Raw genomic sequence first — 18,924 nt, forward strand, 5'->3', positions numbered from 1 at the left:
TAGATAAGATCATGTAATTCAAGGGGGTCTTAGACAATCAAGTGGTGCAAAGTCTTTACTTCTAGTTAACCAACCTTGGAGTGCCGATGGCATGTAGACAAACTCTGGAACACTCTGCAATTCATCCAGCCCAAGTGCTCCCTTCAGATGAAGTCTTCTTCCCCGTCACTCCCTTCTCAGTGAGAATAGGAGTGCCTTTGAATACCATTCAAGAACTCAGGGGAATAGCAAAAGCCCCATCTCCATCTGCTTTTCTGCAGGCAACATTGTCAAATTCCTTTTCAATCTTCTCCTGGCTTCTATTTTTTAAGTCTTTAATTATTTTGTCTTTTACAAAGACTGCCCCATGGATTCTCTCCTCGTTTGCCCCACATACCTCCCATGATATTCAGCCGTCACTGAAAAGGGCTCCAAGTCATCTTCCACGCAGACACAGTTACCCAATGGGTTTGTCAGCTCCAGTGGCTTTATCTCATGGCTGTCTAGGCATGTGACTTTGGGAATTTCTGTCTAACTGCTGAAAGAGCTTGGCTTACTTTTCTTCTTCATGTAAGCAAGAGAAATTAAAATTTATGTGCATGGTTGTTTGGGGGATCTGCTCTAAAATACCTACTGAAGGTGTACAATTCTAGGTGGCATGTTCACCCATCTGGGGAAACTATATGAGACACAGGTGGCAGTTTCTCTCCTTTGATCATTATGAAATTAATTATATCTCCCCCCCCCAAATAAATAAAAGTACACTGAAGATAATCAGAATATCTCATTTGGAACAGGTCTTTATAGAGGTAATCATATTTAAAAAAGGGTCATAAGTGTGGGTCTTCATTCAGTGCAACTAGAATCTATATAAAAAGGGGGGGAACATAGAGATTGACATGGATGGAGAAACAATGGTGTCAAGACACATGGGAAGTGGACAACCATCTACTAACCAAGGAATACCTGTGGCTCCCAGATTCCAGAAGTTCAGAGGTGGACTAGGTCTTTCCCTAGAGCCCTTAGAGTGAGTGTGGCCCTGCTGATACCTTAAACTTTTAGGCCAGAATCGTGAGACAATAGACTACCCAGACAATAGTGTTTTGTTAGAGAGGCCCAAGAAGCTAGTGTAGCCACTGATACACCAGCTGAATTACATAATCTTTTGGGAACATTTCTGCAAAGAACTTCTAGCTATCATGCCTCCTCTCACCATTGCGGCCCTCCCATTTCCCTAATTTCCATCTCAAAGGCTACCCATGTCTCTTGACCAAAGGCATTCTCTGACCATGAACACAGGCCCACATATAGAAGGGACTGGAAGTGCCAGAGTTCCTAGAGTGACACTCAGTAGTGAGAGGCAGCGACTATGAATCAATGCCGTCACCCCTGGAAGCATCTCTTGGGGCTGCGTTGACAAAAACTTTCCAGAAGGTCCTCAACAAGCCAGAGTGCTATTGCCAATAAAACCTACTCATTGAGGGACTTCTTAGCTTTCCAGTCTCTGTGCTTCACTTCCCTAGTCCTTCATAGTGCATCCTGGAATCACTAGCCAGATACAATACCAGGGCCAGAGCTTTGGTCTTGGGGTCTGCTCTTAGCGGGACTCCAGCTAAGGCATTCCACAATGGGCCTATGGATGTCTGGATCTGAGATCTGGGAGCCAGAGCCATCCCTGCAGCTAAAATCTAAGGGGGAGGGGCAGTGATTAGTGCTTGGAGTTCAAGGAGAGGCATGAACAATTGAAGGCTGCTGCAATTCAGGCTGAACAATTCACTCCCCATATGCCAGACACCAGGTAAGAAGCAGAAGCACAGAGGAGAGAGCCACGTTCCTGAGCTGGAGGAGCACACCTTATCATAGGAAGAGTCCAGGGTACAAAACATGTGGTTTCAGTGGCGAGGACAAATGCTAGTTGGGAGCCCTAGGGAACCAAAATGCCTAAGGTGGGGTTCAGGAGTGGATGGAAGTTGGGTTGATGGTTGGGAGGAGCAGGGTGAGTGTTGGAGGACCATGGTTGAACAGAGAGAATGGGCATTCCTGGCCATGAAAGTGGCTTATGTGCAGGTCCCCGTGAAGGGCAGTGTGTTGGAAGCCAGCAACCCTGGGAGAGATGCTGAGGAATTTACATCTCTCAATGTAACTGATGAGCAGGACTGGCCTCTTGAGCTTCTAACAAGGACTTACGCCGGTGCTGAGAAGTGCCCCTCGGGCTAATGCTCTCTGGTCGTCACCTTGAAAGTCTTTATTCTGTTTCAACAACAGAACTTGATTTTGCAGTGAATCCTGAAAATTACAAACCTAGTCCTGGCAACTGGGACCCCAGAAGTGAATTCTCTTAAGAGTTATCGAGCTGGCTCTACAATGTATGAGTTAGAGATGTCTAAGGAGCACAAGGGAGCAGGGAGTAGATGGAGTGGAACGGGGAACCAGGTCTGGTTGCTGCATTTATTTGGGGTGTGTGTGTGTGTGTGTGTGTGTGTGTGTGTGTGTGCGCGCGCGCGTGTGATATAGGGAATTGAACTCATGGGTCCTCTCCCTCTGAGCTACACCCCCAGGCTTTTTTATTTTTGGTTTTGAAATACGGTCTCCCTAGGTTGCTAAGTTTTTCACTACACTCCTGAGGCTCTTTTCAAATCTGTGATCTTCCTATCTCAGTTTCCCAGTCACTTGGGATTACAATGTGGGCCACCATGCTTGGCGAGTTTTGATTGGTTAAGGAGTTTCTTAACCAATCAGAACCTCTGCTTCTACTTTATAGCAGATGTGACGGCAGTAAAGCATTTTGACTATTTATTTATTCTTTAATTAGTTCATTCATTCACCTGTTCTTTTATTCCTTCACCATGTTTGAACTGCTTGAAACCCTTCAATATATTAAGATACATGGCATAATATATATTAGTGCCAGGCATGGTGGAGCACGCTGAGACAGGAGGATTGCGGTTCACAGCCAGCCTCAGCTACTTAGTGAGGCCCTCTGCAACTAAATGAGATTCTGTTTCAAAATAAAAAATTAAAAATAGGGCTGGGGGTGTAGATCAGAGGTAAAATGCCCCTGGGTTCAATCCCCAGTACCTCAAAAAATATAAATATATGTATTCATAAGTGATAATTCATATATATACATCTATATTATGCACTAGTAAGTGATAATTCATGTGCAGGTAATGTCTGTTTTGAATGATTGGGAAATTTGGTCAATACTCTCTACTCACCATAGATTATATGGCATTTTTTCCATTTCAAGTAAAATTATCTCAATATCTCTGTGAGGAAGACATCACTAGCCTCTTCTACAAACAGGAAAAATGAAGCTTAGGAGGACTTCAGCTTATCCAGAGCAAATCCAGACCTACTCAGGGTCCCGGGATGGTAGGAACTGTAAGCCAAGGCTCCCATCTGGGTCTTTCTCTACTGGGGCCTTCCCTCCTCCCAACACCATTGCCTTGCTGGGTCAACCTTTTCCTCTCATTTCTCTGTAAAGCTGTCTCTGAATGTGTTCTGAAAAGCATCACCGTATCTTCTAGACAATATTTTGTGACACTTTTATATCTCCTTTTTGCTTTACTTTTTAGAATGATAAATGTTTTTTAAATATTTCTAGGGAAAGTCAACACATTCCTACCATCCAGAATGTGTAATGTTAGAAGTTCACACACTTGGCCACAGGTACCAGCTGATCCGCATTGGTCATGAAGCCAGCGTTTCTGCAGTGTTGCTGAGGGTCACACCTGCAGTTAGCCTTGTGCCTTTATTTTGTCCTATGATTACACTGGTTCTCTTCTAGAAACCACACACACACACACACACACACACACACACACACACACATCATCATCATCACACATGTAGAACGGTGTGTGATGTATGTAGCCAAGTATGGGAAGACAAATATTGCCTGTTTTCACTTTTTTGTTGATTCCACCCCCCCAAAAAAAAGATAGAGAGAAAATATAAAGAAGCAGAGAATGGAAAGAATGCAATGGCGGTTACTGAAAACTAAGAGTAGGAGAACTGGGGAGATGTTGGTCAATGTATATAAAATTTAAATTATACAGAAGGAATACTTTCTGGAGAACCTATTATACATCATAGTATCTATAGCCAATAACAATATATTGTATACTTAAAATATCTGAAACATACAGTGTTCTTATCACCAGAAAAGGTAAGATAATGCATATATTAATTAATATTCCACAATGTACACATCTGTTAGAACATCATGATATATACCACAAATATATATAATTTTATTTGCTAGTAGTAAATAAATAAATAGAATGTCAATGAACGTTTCAGGCTTTCTCTGACCTTTGTAAACCACGATTTACCCCCAAATACTTCTAAATACCATAGCAACTCTAGGTAAGTCACTAAAAAATATATGGAACATTTTCATATATCGTCTCATTTTTCTCAACTGAAATAAAATTCATAAACTTCAAATTTATGATTTCAAAAGAAGCATATCAGTAGCGTTTCGTACATTCAAATGTTACACACCCACCACCTCCGTCTGGCTCCAAGATATCTTTTTGTCACCCTAAAGGAAAGTACCCGTTTAACATTATTTCCCGTTACCCCTTCCCCCGTGGTGGCGACCACCCATCTGCTTTCTATTCCTATGGATTTACCTATTCTGGATATTTTAAATAAACAGACTTACAGGGTCTATGGCTTTTACATTCGCCCTCTTGCATTTAGCATATGTTTTAGAGTGACCTCACGCTATAGCATGTGTTAGAACTCTATTCCTTTTAAGGGCTGAATGCTACTCCACTGTCTAGATGTAGCACACGCGCACACGTGCACACGTACACACTGTATTCATCAACTGATGGACATTGGATGATTTCAGCTACTGTGAATAATGAGGCTATGAACATGTGTTAACTTGTACTTGAGTGCCTGGTTTCAGTTCTGCTAAGGATATATGTGGCAGTGGAATCGTTGGGTCATATGGTAATTTTAACTTTTTTGAGGAATCGGCCAAACTCTTTTCCACAGCAGCTGCGCCATGCCACATTCCCAGCAGCAATGTACACACGCTAGCTCATTACCTTACCATACTGCCCTGATAAGGCCAGGTTCTTTTATAAGGATGCTTAGATTCAAGGATGTAAAATCATTCGTCCACCTCAGTTTGTCAAGTGTCAGAATTTGATTCCACATCTTTAACTGCACATCCTGTTCCTTTCCAGTGCATAAAATCCTCAAGTCTTCAGCCTCCACCTTTGGAGAAAGAGAGGAAAAAAAAAAAAAAAACAACCAGCAACAACACAAATCTATGGTGTATAAGCTTATCCAGATGTTGACTAAGAGTTATGAGAAGAAACCCTCAGCCCAGGGCATCAGGTGCTTGATTTCAGGCTAGCACAGAGACAGATGTTCACTGTGCTAACCTAGCGTCTAGGATAATACCTTGCCCACCGTAAAGCATCAGAAAAGACTGGCTGGACGGATGAATCTTATACATTTATCTAGGGTCTTTTCATGTCTCCAATGGCGAGCAGTACACATACTATCTTTTCCTAGGACTCTTCTTTGCCAGTGCAGAAGTTACAGAAGAAAAATAAGGACTGAATGGACTAGAAGCAAGGCCTGGGTGCTGCTGGAATGGCTCCCACTCTGAACTGAAAACATGCCGTTGTCAGTTGTCAACAGTGGATTTCAGATACAGAGACAAAGTGCTTTTCTCAATGGGACTTGCTATGGTTTTACCACTTAACCTATACACACGCAACACTGGTCTATTTTAACTTATCATGTTGACTATTTGCGTATAAATCACTTTTTATCTTCTGAGACTTTGAGGTTTTATTGTCAAGTAGTAACCAGTACACGCCCCAAATAATAATTATATTGTGGAAGTTAGTAAAATTCTCCCCAGATCAATAAAGTGAATATATGATTCTGTCACTTGAGTATGTTCATCAATTAAAAAAAAAAAATAGGCTGAGCCAAGTGAAAAGCTAGGACTGGAAATAGATTATAGCATTGTGCCCCAAGGCCTTGGCAGAGATTGAAACAAAGTGTTTTGAAACAGCCCAAATTGGCATTTCTCTGACTTGTAATGTTTGGTCTCTCTTGGAGCAGGACACCTGGTTCTCCTACTCAAAACAGCCATTCACAATTACAGTCTGGGCTTTTGTTATGCAAAAGGTAAATGAGGGCAGTCTGAGCTCTTCCAGGAAAAGCTGTTTTTACTTTTTCCCTAGGGAGAGCTCTCTTTGGCGGGTGTGGGGGCAGGGATTGGAAAAAGGAGGTAAAGGCAATAAAAAGCCAAAGGGGACCTACTGACAGGAAATCAGGGTGCTGAGGCCAGATGCTTCTAACAGGACCCTCTAGAAGGAAACTTCACACAATGGTGCAGCATTGGGATCCCACTGTCAACTAAACTGAAGCCCAAACCTTCTCTGTTTATCAAGCCTGAGCTGTCAGAGGGCATTAAAGAGCTTTGGGCTGCCTCTCCTCTCCCTGGCTCTCAATCTGCAGGCTTGCTTTGATTTTAGTTGCCTCCCTCTAATAGAAACAGTTTGACCAACAATCTGGTTGCCTTTGTCCCATCAGACAATATGTCCATAAGCAATGTATGCTCGTGTGTGTATCCAACTGTGTTTTGCATATTGGGGTTCAATGTGGGTAGGACCCTGGGCCTGCATCTGGTGTGTGAGACTGATACCCGTGATGCCCAAACTATTACTGTAAAAGCCTAAAGTCCAGAATGAAGGAGAGTGAAACGAAAGTCATGTCGCAAAACAAGCTTATCTGAGAGATCTGGCCTTGGTCCCCCTGACTCTCAACTCATGGGGTCCGCTGGCCTCCCTTGAGGGATGTTCAGGTGGGTGTTTAGGCAAATATAAAGCTAGATGGCTTCACAATCGCATTGAAGCATCTCTGCTAGACCAGGATTGGGAGAATGAGGGAATCGCAAGTTGATTGCACATTTCAAAGGTAGCATTGCAGCTGGTTAGCAATATGGCGCCTGTGGGAAACCAAGATGACAGTAGGGATCAGTTCAGGGGAGGATGGAGAGCAGAACAGAATATGTAACTTAGGAGGAGAGTCCACCTCATCATACACATTTAAGAAGAGCCACCCAAGGACTAAAGGGCCCATCTCTGCTGTCTCGCAACAGCTCCAAAGTGGTAGAGTCAGCTGCAGATGGACCTAGAGCAGTCCTGATGACAGTTTCTTGAGTAGCTGGGCCCCCAGTGGCCAGGAAGTCGAGGCCATATTTGGCCCAGCAGATTTGTACAAACTGTACCCTGAACTCCTGACCCCTCCCTGGCCCTGACTTCCACAGCCAGAAGAAGCACAACCGTAAAACTACTAGAAACCAACCCAAAACACACTTTCATGCTGGAGCCTCCCTCATTCTTCCTGTCTGAGATCCACTGTGGGGAAATGTAGACACCGCCTCCCCACTGACTCTCAGAGATGCTCCTTCTCATCAGAGTCCCCCAATCAAACAATGCAGAGGCCCCTCACTTTAAAGAGTGAGATTTCATCTCACCATACATCATAACTGCACACCAGAGGCTGATCTCCTGTGGACGATGTCACTTGGCCCCCGGGGTCCTCCTGTCTGATCTCAGCCATTCTTCCTCAGCCCTCCCATCACCCCTGCCTGAGTTTGCCTAAATCACTTGGTAAGTCCTGATCCTCCCTGGAATTCTCTGACAATCTCTCTCTCTCTCTCTCTCTCTCTCTCTCTCTCTCTCTCTCTCTCTCTCTCTCTCTCTCCCTCTCTCTCCCTCTCTCTCTCCTCTGTCTCCATCTTTCTCCTCCCTCTCTCTCTTCTTGTTCTCTCATCTCTTTTCTCTTTCTCCCCCTCTCTCCTCTCTCTCTCCCCCCCTCTTCTCTGTCTCCATCTTTCTCCTCCCTCTCTCTCTACTTGCTCTCTCCCCCTCTCTCCTCTCTCTTTTATCTCTCCTTTCTCTCCTCTCTCCTCTCTCTCCCTCTCTCCTCTCTTTCCCTCTCTCTCCTCTCTCCTCTCTCTCCCTCTCTCTTCTCTCTTCCCCTCTCTCTCCTCTCTCTCCCTCTCTCTCTCCTCTCTTCTCCTCTCTCTCCGTTCTCTGTCCGTTCCCTCCCTGACTCATCTTCCTTGGCTCCACTCTTCCAGGATAGTGTTCCCCTGGGTTGTGCCCTCACATCTCAAGTCTAGACATCCTCCTAGGAGAGCTCGTTGCTTCCCATAACTTCGACTATCACTTCCATGTGGGTGACTCATGCCGTTTGTTTTCCCAGCTCCAGTATTATCCCTCTTGAGCTTCAGATCTTTACTTTCTGCCTTGATTTTGACCTTTCCCTCATTGAAGAAGCCACCGCCAAACCTCTCACCTCGGCTAGAAATCTGACAGTGTGGCTTGCTTATTCTCTGCTTTTCCTTTTTTTCTCCAGCTTCAGCTGGATCATGGCTTCTTTGTGATTTCCCTGTAGGTTTTCCTTCCACGTGTCGTTTCCTAGGCTGACTTCTTAATGTCTGCATCTCATGAGGCTATTTTCCTGTTTAAATGTCATTGATAGAGCCAGGCATGCTGGCACATGGCTGTCATCTCAGTACTTGGGAGGCTGAGACAAGATGATCCCAAGTTCCAGACCAGCCTCAGCAACTTACAGAGGCCCTCTGAAACTTAGTAAGATTGTTTCAAAATAAAAAATAAAATTGGGCTTGGGTGGCTTAGAGGCAAAATGTCCCTGGGTTTAATTTCCAGTACCACATACAAAAAGTGTTATTAATGATGAGCTGGGGTGTAGCTCAGTAGTAGAGTGCTTGAGTAGCGTGCATGGGACCCTGGATTGGTCGCTAGCTTTATATTATCTGTTGCTAAATTCCAAGTTCAGCCTCCATAGGTTGAACTAACATCTTCTCTTATCTCATCACCCTGAAAACGCATGCTCAGCCATACGCACAGCAGCTGTGGCCCCTGACACACATCACGACCCCTGGCGTTTTGGCTTCCTCTGATTGAGATGGCTCCCTCTTCTTTAGCCCCGTCTTTGGTAACCCATCTTTCCCCTTAGTTCTGTCTACTTTATTAAATCATGCTCACTCTTACAGACTAATTTTAAATGTACTTCTATCCACGAAGCCATCATTGCGGTGCCAGCCAGAATCCCTGCTCCATTTTCTGTGTTCTCAGGGTCTTTTTGCATACCTGCCTCTCCTGCTTGACGACGCTCCTTTACTGTTTAACCACGTCTCATATTTAGGGCTCCTGAAGCCCAAAGTTAGCTGGCATGATTCCTGACACTTAATATATGCTCTGAAAAACAGTCGTTAAGCTAATGAATGGTGAATAAGCATCTTCTGTCATCACCTCCGATGGAATCTCTCCTCTTGTCACTCCTAAAACTCTGAGATGACAGTAAGGCTCATGATTGGGATGCAGCGATGAGCGGACAATTCTCTCAATTGAACTAGATTCCATGAGACAGTCAGTGGAGTAGAAAGAAGAAGGTGTACAGTTTCCTAGAAATCTATAGCTGGGGTTCAAAGCATTTGGGAAATAGCTGAGTGAGAGGGAAAAAACGAAAGCAAAATACTATTGTTAGTACCATACTAATAGTATTTGTTTATATATTAGTATAATGTATTATTTATACTATTAATTATATATTTATATATTAGTAAAATATTATTTTATACTATTAGTATAATAGTATACTAATAGTATAGATAAAAACTATTTATTTGTTTATAAAAATACTTAATATTTAATTGTAAATTTATAAATCAGTACTAAGTTATTAATTAACCAACTAAAGTATTTTGTATATTATCTATAAATAATTATTTCTTAAGTGAATATTAAATAAATAGTATTTGATAATAAATACTACCGGGCATGGTGGTGCATGCTTGTAATCTCAGCACTTGGGAGGCTGAGACAGGAGGATAGCAGGTTTGTGGCCAGCCTCACCTACTTTGTGTGGCCCTCTGCAACTTAGTGAGACTCTGTTTCAAAATAAAGAAAAGAAAAAAAATAAGGCTAGTGGTGTAGCTTTGAGGTAGAATGTCCCTGGGTTCAATCCCTAGTACTGATAAAAATAAAAATAAAAAAATAATAATAATAATAATTAATAATTAATAATAATGGAAGACTATTGCAGATTAGCTAGTCAGGAAAAAAATACAGAACTCCTCTCATTCCAAATTAAGCTGTGATAATGATTAGTGACATGAGAAATTCAGTGTTTTGCCAAGACTTTACTTTGTTGAAGGCAACCATATTGAAATCTAGTTATCAAAATGATTTTTTTTGTAAATAGGAAGAGTTGTGCTTCTATATTAGCTCAGTAGATAATAGGATCTATTGCAGAACCAATAGGTGACCACACTGGTAGCAGGGCCACCATCAGCCCCATCACACCGGGTCACTTCCAATGTGGAAGGGTCAACGTTTTGTTCTTATTAGAAGAGTCACCATGGATACAAATTTGCCTTCCTCCCATGCAATACTTCTAGCAAAAACTACCTACCATCCAGGGACTCACAAAATGCCTTACCCACCGTTGTGGTATCCCAGATAGCCTGGCTTCTAACCAAGGCGCTTCCTGAACAGCAAGTAAGTACTTCAGTGGGCCCGTGCTGGTGGATTCACGGGTCTCCCTGTTTTTCTCACCATCCTGGAACAACTGATTTGATAGAAGGGTGAAATGGGCTTTTGTAGTCTCCGTTACAGTCTCAGCTTGATGGCAATACCGTGCATGGCTGGGGGCAAGGGTTTCTAGAAGGCTGCCTGATCTACGGTAGTTTCTCCAATGGGGTCCACGTGTCCAGGAAACAGCGTGGAACAGGAGTGGCACCGCTCGGTATTATCCTAGTGATCCACTGGCAACATTTTTGCTTTTGGTTCCCATGACCTTCTGCCTTTCAGCCTAGAGGTCCTAGCTGCAAAGGGAGCAGCGCTTCTTCCAGGAGACACACAATGGCCCTACTGAGCTGGGAGGGAGTCCAGCCCGCCGCCCTCCTGTTTTGTATTTCTCATGGCTTTGAATCAACAGGCAAAGAAAGGGGTTCCTGTGCCAGCTGGTGGATTGATCTCCACTACCAAGGGTTTCTTGGGTCATTACTGCACAACAGAAAGAAGGCAGAGCATATCTGATATCAGTCAAACACTATTCCGAGTGTTTCTGTGAAGGTGTTTGTGGCTGTGTTTAGTATTTGCATCAATTAACTCAGTGAAGTGGATTCCCCTCCCTGGTTTAGTTTGGATCTGGATTTTCCCGCAGAGGCCCAGATGTTACAGGCTCTGTCTCCAGCTTGGCATGATTAGGAGGCGGTAGAGCGTTTAAGAGGTAGATGTCATTGGTGATGTGTCCTTGAAGGAAATATTGGGATCCTGGACTGTCCTCTTTCTCTCTGTGCCCCCCAAGAGGAGAGCAGCTTTCTCTGCCACACACTCCTGTTGCGATATGCTGCCTTGCCATGGGCCCATAAGCAACAGGCCCAACCAACCAGACTGTGGGCCAGCATAAACCTTTCTTTTTTGTAAGTTGATTTATCTCAGGTATATGTTATAGTAATGGAAAGCTGACTAAGGCACTCCATAATATAGGTGTTCCTCATCTAATCAGTTGAAAACCCAAGTAGAATAAATGGCTGACCTTCTCCCAAAGAAAAAGGCATTGCTCTTTCTAGGTATCCTAAAGCTGGTACACCATTGTGTTTCTGCTTTCAAATTCTATCAGGAATATTAACTTTTCTTGGAATTTGAGTATGTTGAACATTAGATTGAAATTACATCATCACCTCTCTTTAAAGTCCAGTTTGCTGACTCTTCTTCTTTAGAGAAGCCTAATACTGTTATCAAAATAATTTTTTTTCTGCTTCCTGTCACCACACCCTGATATCCACCATCTTTGGTCTCACATTGACTGAACCCAAAAACATAAGAAGTTAATCTTCTTTCCCCTGAATTATATTGTCAGTCTTCTAAATTGTAGCTGCAAGAATTCTGATGGATACACCAGGCAGGGTAGCACCTGCAATCCCTAACTGGAAGGTTAAGACAGGAGGATCTCAGGTTCAAGGCCAGCCTCAGCAACTCAGAAGGCTCTCTATAACTTAGTGAAAACTTGTTTCAAAATAAATACCAAAATAATTTTTGATAAGAATTGTTAGTATCCGCAGTTTTGATTCTTTATTAGTTAATTTTTTTAAAAGAAAAGGGCTCAACTGAATGACTGTCATTTTAAGGTAGTGAACATACATAATATTTTGATATATTTTCAGCCATTATAATGTGATTTGATATTATTGATTTTTTGTGTATGTGTGTGATTAAACCCAGAGGTATTCTACCTCCAATATATACCCCAACCCAATTTCTTTTATTCTTTATTTTTGGACAGGGTCTCACTAAGCTGCAAAGGGCCTCATTAAGTATCTGAGGCTGTCCGCACACCTGGATCCTCCTGTCTCAGCCTCCCAAGTACTGAGATTATAATGTGCTCCACCATGCCCTGCTAACACCAGTGATTTCTATCGGTGAGGAGTCATACATACTTCTAAAACCATGGCAAATTGATATATGTATTCATGATGGAAGAAAATGTTGCATTTGAGTTAGAAGCTTGTGAAAATAAAGATATATTCTGTTCCAATCAAGTTTCTAAGAACCCAAACCTAGATGCTCCCAGGGAGCCTAACAAAAGATGAAGACGGTGCAGTGCCCCTTCACTTCTTCCTACGTAGGCTACCCTTTAGAATCTTTATTTTTAGAGGCACATAATAAAACAGCCAGTGAGCTATCTGATTGCCCAGCTAGCCAATTAGCTAAAGGATATTATGTCTAGCCAATCAGCTAAAGGATATTATATGTGTTGGAGGCAGGAAAAATGAAGTGACCTTGGTAAAAATAAAAAGATGAGACAGAAGGATCACAGGTTCACAGCCAGCCTCAGCTACTTAGTGAGGTCTTCCACAACTTAGTGAGACCCTGTTTCAAATTTTAAAGAATAAAAAATAGGGCTGGTGTATAGCTTGCAAGTAGAATGCTTATGTGATCAATTCCCAGTATTGCAAAAAATAAAATATAAATGCAAAATGATGCCCCCGGGCGGTATTTTCTCGCTTATTTCCTTCCTCTGTTCTCTCTCCACTCTCCCCATGTCATCAGGAGGCCCCAGGGCATTGGCTTTCCTTAGAGAAGCTGCGCTGGCCATGGCTGGGCATCATCCGCCCGAAGGCATTTGGCCTTAAGTCCAGATCCTTTGTCACCAAAGGCAGAGGGTGGGACGCGACTAAGTCTTGGCCACTTGGTGTTCATTGTTGGTTTTTCAGTGGAGGAAAACACGCCACGTCCCCTCGGAACATTGTCTACTGCACATATGATATCCTTTAGCTGGCTGGCTATCTGGACAAAGGGTTTTCTAGCTGTTCCTTTAAAGCCATCGCTCTCAAAGGGTAGGCCCTCTTGGTTAATGAATCTTTTTCTAAATACACTCAGAAAGGATGTAGTAGCCTCTTCTCCAAGGGAGAGAAGGCTTTATCATTTCAGATGACCACATTTTACACTGATGAACTCACATATTAATACAATGTAAAGCTCAAGGAGAAAAGGGAAATTAAAAAAAGAGCACATGCAGATCTGATCCCAGAGCCTAAATAGACACACGACTCAAATATTAGTACATTTTTGTCAGGACTCTTAGCTTTCACAGAGTTCGTTTCTTCCCCTGGAGATCTTTGTCAAGGAGAATAGATAAGCAGGACTGTACATATTTGTGATGGTTCCAGTATATGTTCTCTTATTTCCTTTTCCCACTACTTAATATAATTACTTCAATAAATGTGGAAGTATAGCCAGGCGTGGTGGCGCACGCTTGTAATCCCCACGCTTGGGAGGCGGAGACAGGAGGATCACGCAGGTTGGAAGCCAGCCAGCCGCTGTGGCTTAAGAGACCCTGTTTCCAAATAAAAAGTATAAAATAGGTCTGGGAATGTAGCCTGGAGGTAGAAGGGTTTCCAGGAACCTCAGTACCACCAAAAAAAAAAAAAAAAAAAAAAAAGTGAAAGTATATAGATTGAGTATCCTTAAGTCCAAAATGCTCAAAAATCTAAAATTTCTGAGCACTGCCATGATACCATAAATGAAAAATTTGATACCATGAAACTTTGTTTCATGCACAAAATTATTTTAAAAAATATTGTATAAAATTACCTTCAGTCTAGCCAGGCGTGGTGGTGCATGCTTGTAATTGCAGCATTCGGGAGGCTGAGACCAGAGGGTCGTGGTTCACGGACAGCCTCAGCTACTTAGTGAGGCCCTCTGCAACTTAGTGAGACCCTGTTTCACAATAAAGAATAAAAAATAGGGCAGCAGGTGTAGTTTGAAGGTTGAATGTCCCTGGGTTCCATCCCCAGACCCGCCAAAAAAAAAAAAAAAAAATTACCTTCAGTCTAGGTATATAAGAAATATCAGTGACCTTTGTATTTATACTAAGGTCTCCTCTCCAAAATACCTTATTATATATATGCAAATATTTCAAAATATGAAAAAATAATCTGAAATTTGAAATACTTTTGGCCCCAAGCATCTCAGATAAGGGACGGTCACTAACTATATAATGCTCTTACTTATCAGTATTCTTTTAATGGCTACATATTATCCCACCAATCAAACATGTGATCATGAGTGATAGATTCTTCAGGTCTAACCCTCTTTCACAAATAATCCTTTTATAGTTTTGTGCATTCATTTCTTCCTGTACTTATTTTGTCCATGAGATGGCTTTCTATTTCAGTATGAATGTTGAATCAAAGAATGAAAATTTTTGAGGCTTTTAATATAAATTACAACCATGATTTTTTTTATTTTGGGTTTTAATATATTTTAGCTTAATTAGTTAATGGGATAAACTCTTGAAGTTATCATTTTTATGTCAAACATTACATCTAGCGCTTTCTCATGGCTACTAACTGAGAGGCAGGATCCCATAGGTCAACACAGTAACTAAAAGTTGAGACTATATTAAGCATGTGGTTGCGAATAGCATCTCTGCTCTCTACTGACTTGGTAACCCTGGGCTAGTTACTCAACCTCTCTGTATCTGTTTCTTCATTGTTAAAATAGGGTAACATTGGTACTTAGTGCATATAAAATTTACCAACCTTTCTCTTTTACTTACTTTCTTCTTTTTCCACCTGGTTCTTTATTCTTTTCTCTCTCTCTCTCTCTCTCTCTCTCTCTCTCTCTCTCTCTCCATGTATTTCAGCCACTATTGTAAACTCAGACATCTGATAACTTCAACTTAGAGCAAGGAAGATTTGTAGCTCACAGTTCTGGAGATTTCAAAAGTTTAGTCCATGGTCAGCCTAGTCAAGTCTGCGGAGCTCAGGGCATGACATGGAGAACAGAGAGCAAGAGCCAGAGCCAGAGCCAGAGCGAGGAGAGAGAGGAAAGGAGGGAGGGAGCACAACAGTTCTACTCTCACATCATGGAGGCCATGAGAGAGAGAGAGAGAGAGAGAGAGAGAACACATAAAGGTAGGAAGGACTCTTTCACCCTTCTTTTGACGGCTTGCCTAGAGATTGCAGCTGGTCTTCTTGACTTACTTACCTAATTTCATAGATCAATATCTTTCCCCTCATTTCAGATAATGCAAGAACTCCTTTCTCTCCTTTTTGATGTATTTGCTATTGCTGTCATTCATCCTCATTGCATATATATTTCATACTCTATTTAGATATTATTATGCATTTGGGTGATCAAGATCAATTTCAATGCATAAGTCTATTTGCTTTTTCTTGCTTTTGGGTTCTTCCTGTTTCAACAGGGCTCCACCTGGGGTCATGACTTTTCCTCCTAAAGAATACCCTCAGTATTCCCTTCAGGACAAGTGACAAATTTTGTTTTTTATTTCTCTAAAAAATGTCTTTATTTTGCATTCATTCTTTTTTTTTTTTTTTGGTGGGAATTGAACCCAGGGGCATTCTACCTCCAAGCTATACCTTAAGCCCTAAATTTTATTCTTTGCTTTTGAAACGGGGTCTCACTAAGTAGCTGAGGCTGGCTACAAACCCGGATCCTCCTGTCTCAGCCTCCCTAGTACTCGGATTACAAGCTTGCACCACCATGCCTGGCTCTTGTATTCATTCTTGAAAGCTATTCACCCAATAGTCTAGGTTAAAAATTAACTTTCAGCCTTTTTTTTAATTATTTCCTGGTCTCCAATATTTTTCTTAAAAATACTGTTTTATTATTATTATTATTATTATTATTATTATTATTATTTCTAAGACCATAAATATGAATCTAATGTGATTTCCTTGAAATCACTTTCTTTTTCTTCTGATCCCTTTCTAGCCTTTCCATTGTCCTTGAGTTTTGTATATTTTCTGTGATGTCCTTTTCTCTGGATTTATCTCACTTCTTGAGTCTCTGGCTTATTATTTTCTGCCAGTTTGGAAAATTGTCGCTGACTGCCTCTTGAAGTACAATCTATATCATTCTCTTTCTTTTTTCTTTCTGGAAAGAACCTCACAGCAGCTATGAAGGAAGTTCCGACTCTTCCCCTGTCTCCTATTTTAGTTTCTATCCTCTTCCTCTTGATGTCTCATTCCGGATGTTTTCTTTTCATAATTTATTGATTCTCTCTTATTCCTTAATATGCTTCAGATCTTCTGCTGTTTCTCGCTTTAGCTTGCCCACTTCACAGTTCTAATATTTTCCTTTGGTAAGCCTTACAATTCCCAATTATTCATAAAAATCCTTTATTTGTTCTCATTATCTTTTTACCATCAAAGCATTGTTACTTTAAGTTGCTCGATAACTGTTCCTTGGAGCCCTTTGGGATCTGTTTCTATTGCCTTTTGTATGAAGCGCACATTCAAAAGGGGGCTTCATTAATGCCAGAGCAGCTTCATTCCCAAAGCACACGCAGCCTTGGTGCAACAGACCATGGCATCTCAAGTCACACACAGGTGCTGAGCACAAGGTATGACACCCAGGCCTGATGGACAGTGCAGGCCCAAGGCCCGCCACCCACCCTAGCTCTAACCAGGATATGTCTTGAGCACCACATGCACCCCTAGCAACCTGAAGGCCGTAAATGAGCATCCTCTCAGTGTGGCAAGGATTCACTTATTCAATTCAACCTAAAGACCTGGGCAAAACTTTGACCCTACACAGCCAACTAATAAGTGGACTGCCCAATGAACTGCTCTCCAGGTTGTACTAATCCCTATCCTCCCTCTCTCTGTCTCTGTCTGTCTGTCTGTCTGTCTGTCTGTCTGTCTGTCTGTCTGTCTCTCTCTCTCTCTCTCTCTCTCTCTCTCTCTTCCCAAGATAAGTTGTGTGAAGTTTATTTGCAGTGTTAACAAATAAAGAACCTATCTTAATTGGGCATTGCAGTGCATACCTGTAATCCCTGTACTTGGGGGGCTGAGACATGAGGATTGCAGGTTTGAGGCTAGCATTAGCAACTTAGTGAGCCCCCCGTTTTAACAAAAATTTGATATGGGAGTGTGGCTTGGATATGGAATGCTCCTGAGTTTAGTCCCCAGTACAAAACAAAAATAGCAACAACAATAACAACAACAACAACTAAAGAATCTGTCTTGGTCACAATCACAATAAATGTTCTAAAAATGACTAAGATTGTGTTGGGGTTGTTTCCACCACATAAGTCTGATCAGAACATTTTTTTTTATTCTCCTCTATTCCCTTGATTTTTTGATGATTGACTTTTGTTTGCAGCAGGCAATTAACAGCCCCCACATTCTAAGATCAGTTTTAGAGATGGAGATGGTGCTATGACAGAGTTCAGTGTCTGTGTCAGTTACTTCCCATGTCACTCTTATGCCTGGGATCATAAGACTCGATGGGCTCAATCCAAATTATGAGAAGTCTTCCAGAAACTTCTTAGTGGGCCCTGGATTCCCATTATTTTTCCCAATCAACTGGTCAGTCATGCAAAATCTCTAAATACGTTTATAGGTTTTCATCCCCTCTTCGTGCACTGACATTAACATAGAGGGTAAAGCAAGCTCCATGGTAGCCCATCTCCTCATGTTTCCATCTTATCCCTGTAATTCTTCACCGCATTGAGAACTCTCTTTGGAGCCTTCCACGAAATGATGATGGTGATGATGAATATGTCTGTTTTATCCAACTTTCTAGCTGCTTCTAGCAGAGACTTGGCCCAAATATCTGGATCACCCAGTTCACTATTTCAGGAAATCTATTTTTCAAAAGTATGTCTTTTAAAAAATTATCATTCTGTAAAAAGTCCAGGAAAAAATATGTTTAATTTCAGTATTTGCAAACTCATTTTGCTACCAATTCCTTTGTTTTTGTGAAACGGCCCACGGAACAAATGTTTCATGACATCTCAACTTACAAAAGGCTTAGATTTCAAAAGACTGTCTTGAGAACTTTGCTTTTCAGCTTACAGTGCCGCTCAACAAGGAGCCATTGTATTCTCTTGGACGCAAAGTTGAGCAACGGGAGGAGAGCTGCCTCTGATGGCTTTGTTGTGACTCATCCCAGTCCATGTAACACTTTTCATTCTCCCACAACATTTTTCTTTATAGAAATGTATTTCTCCTTTTTATTTTCACTGTAAGTATACATAGGGTTGATATTGGAACATAGGATGGATCAAGAAGATCCATTTGGGACAGGTGCATAATGACCTTTAAAAAATGTTTATTCAGAAATAGTTGTAGATGCCCAGGAAGTTCTGAAATAGTAGTATCCACTGTGACCTTCACTCAGCTCTTCTTAGTGATAGCATCTTATAGACGCATAGTACCCTAAAAGGACCAAGAAACTGGCAGTATCACTATATTCTTAACTGGACTCCAGAGCTTTATTACTTGTTACCATTTTGTACACACATTGTGTGTGTGTGTGTGTGTGTGTGTGTGTGCATGCACAATTTAACGCAAAACTTTATCTAGGGTATAGATTTGTGTAACTACCAACC

This window comes from Muscardinus avellanarius (genome assembly GCF_963383645.1).
Source record: "Muscardinus avellanarius genome assembly, chromosome: 5".
Taxonomy (NCBI): Eukaryota; Metazoa; Chordata; class Mammalia; order Rodentia; family Gliridae; genus Muscardinus; species Muscardinus avellanarius.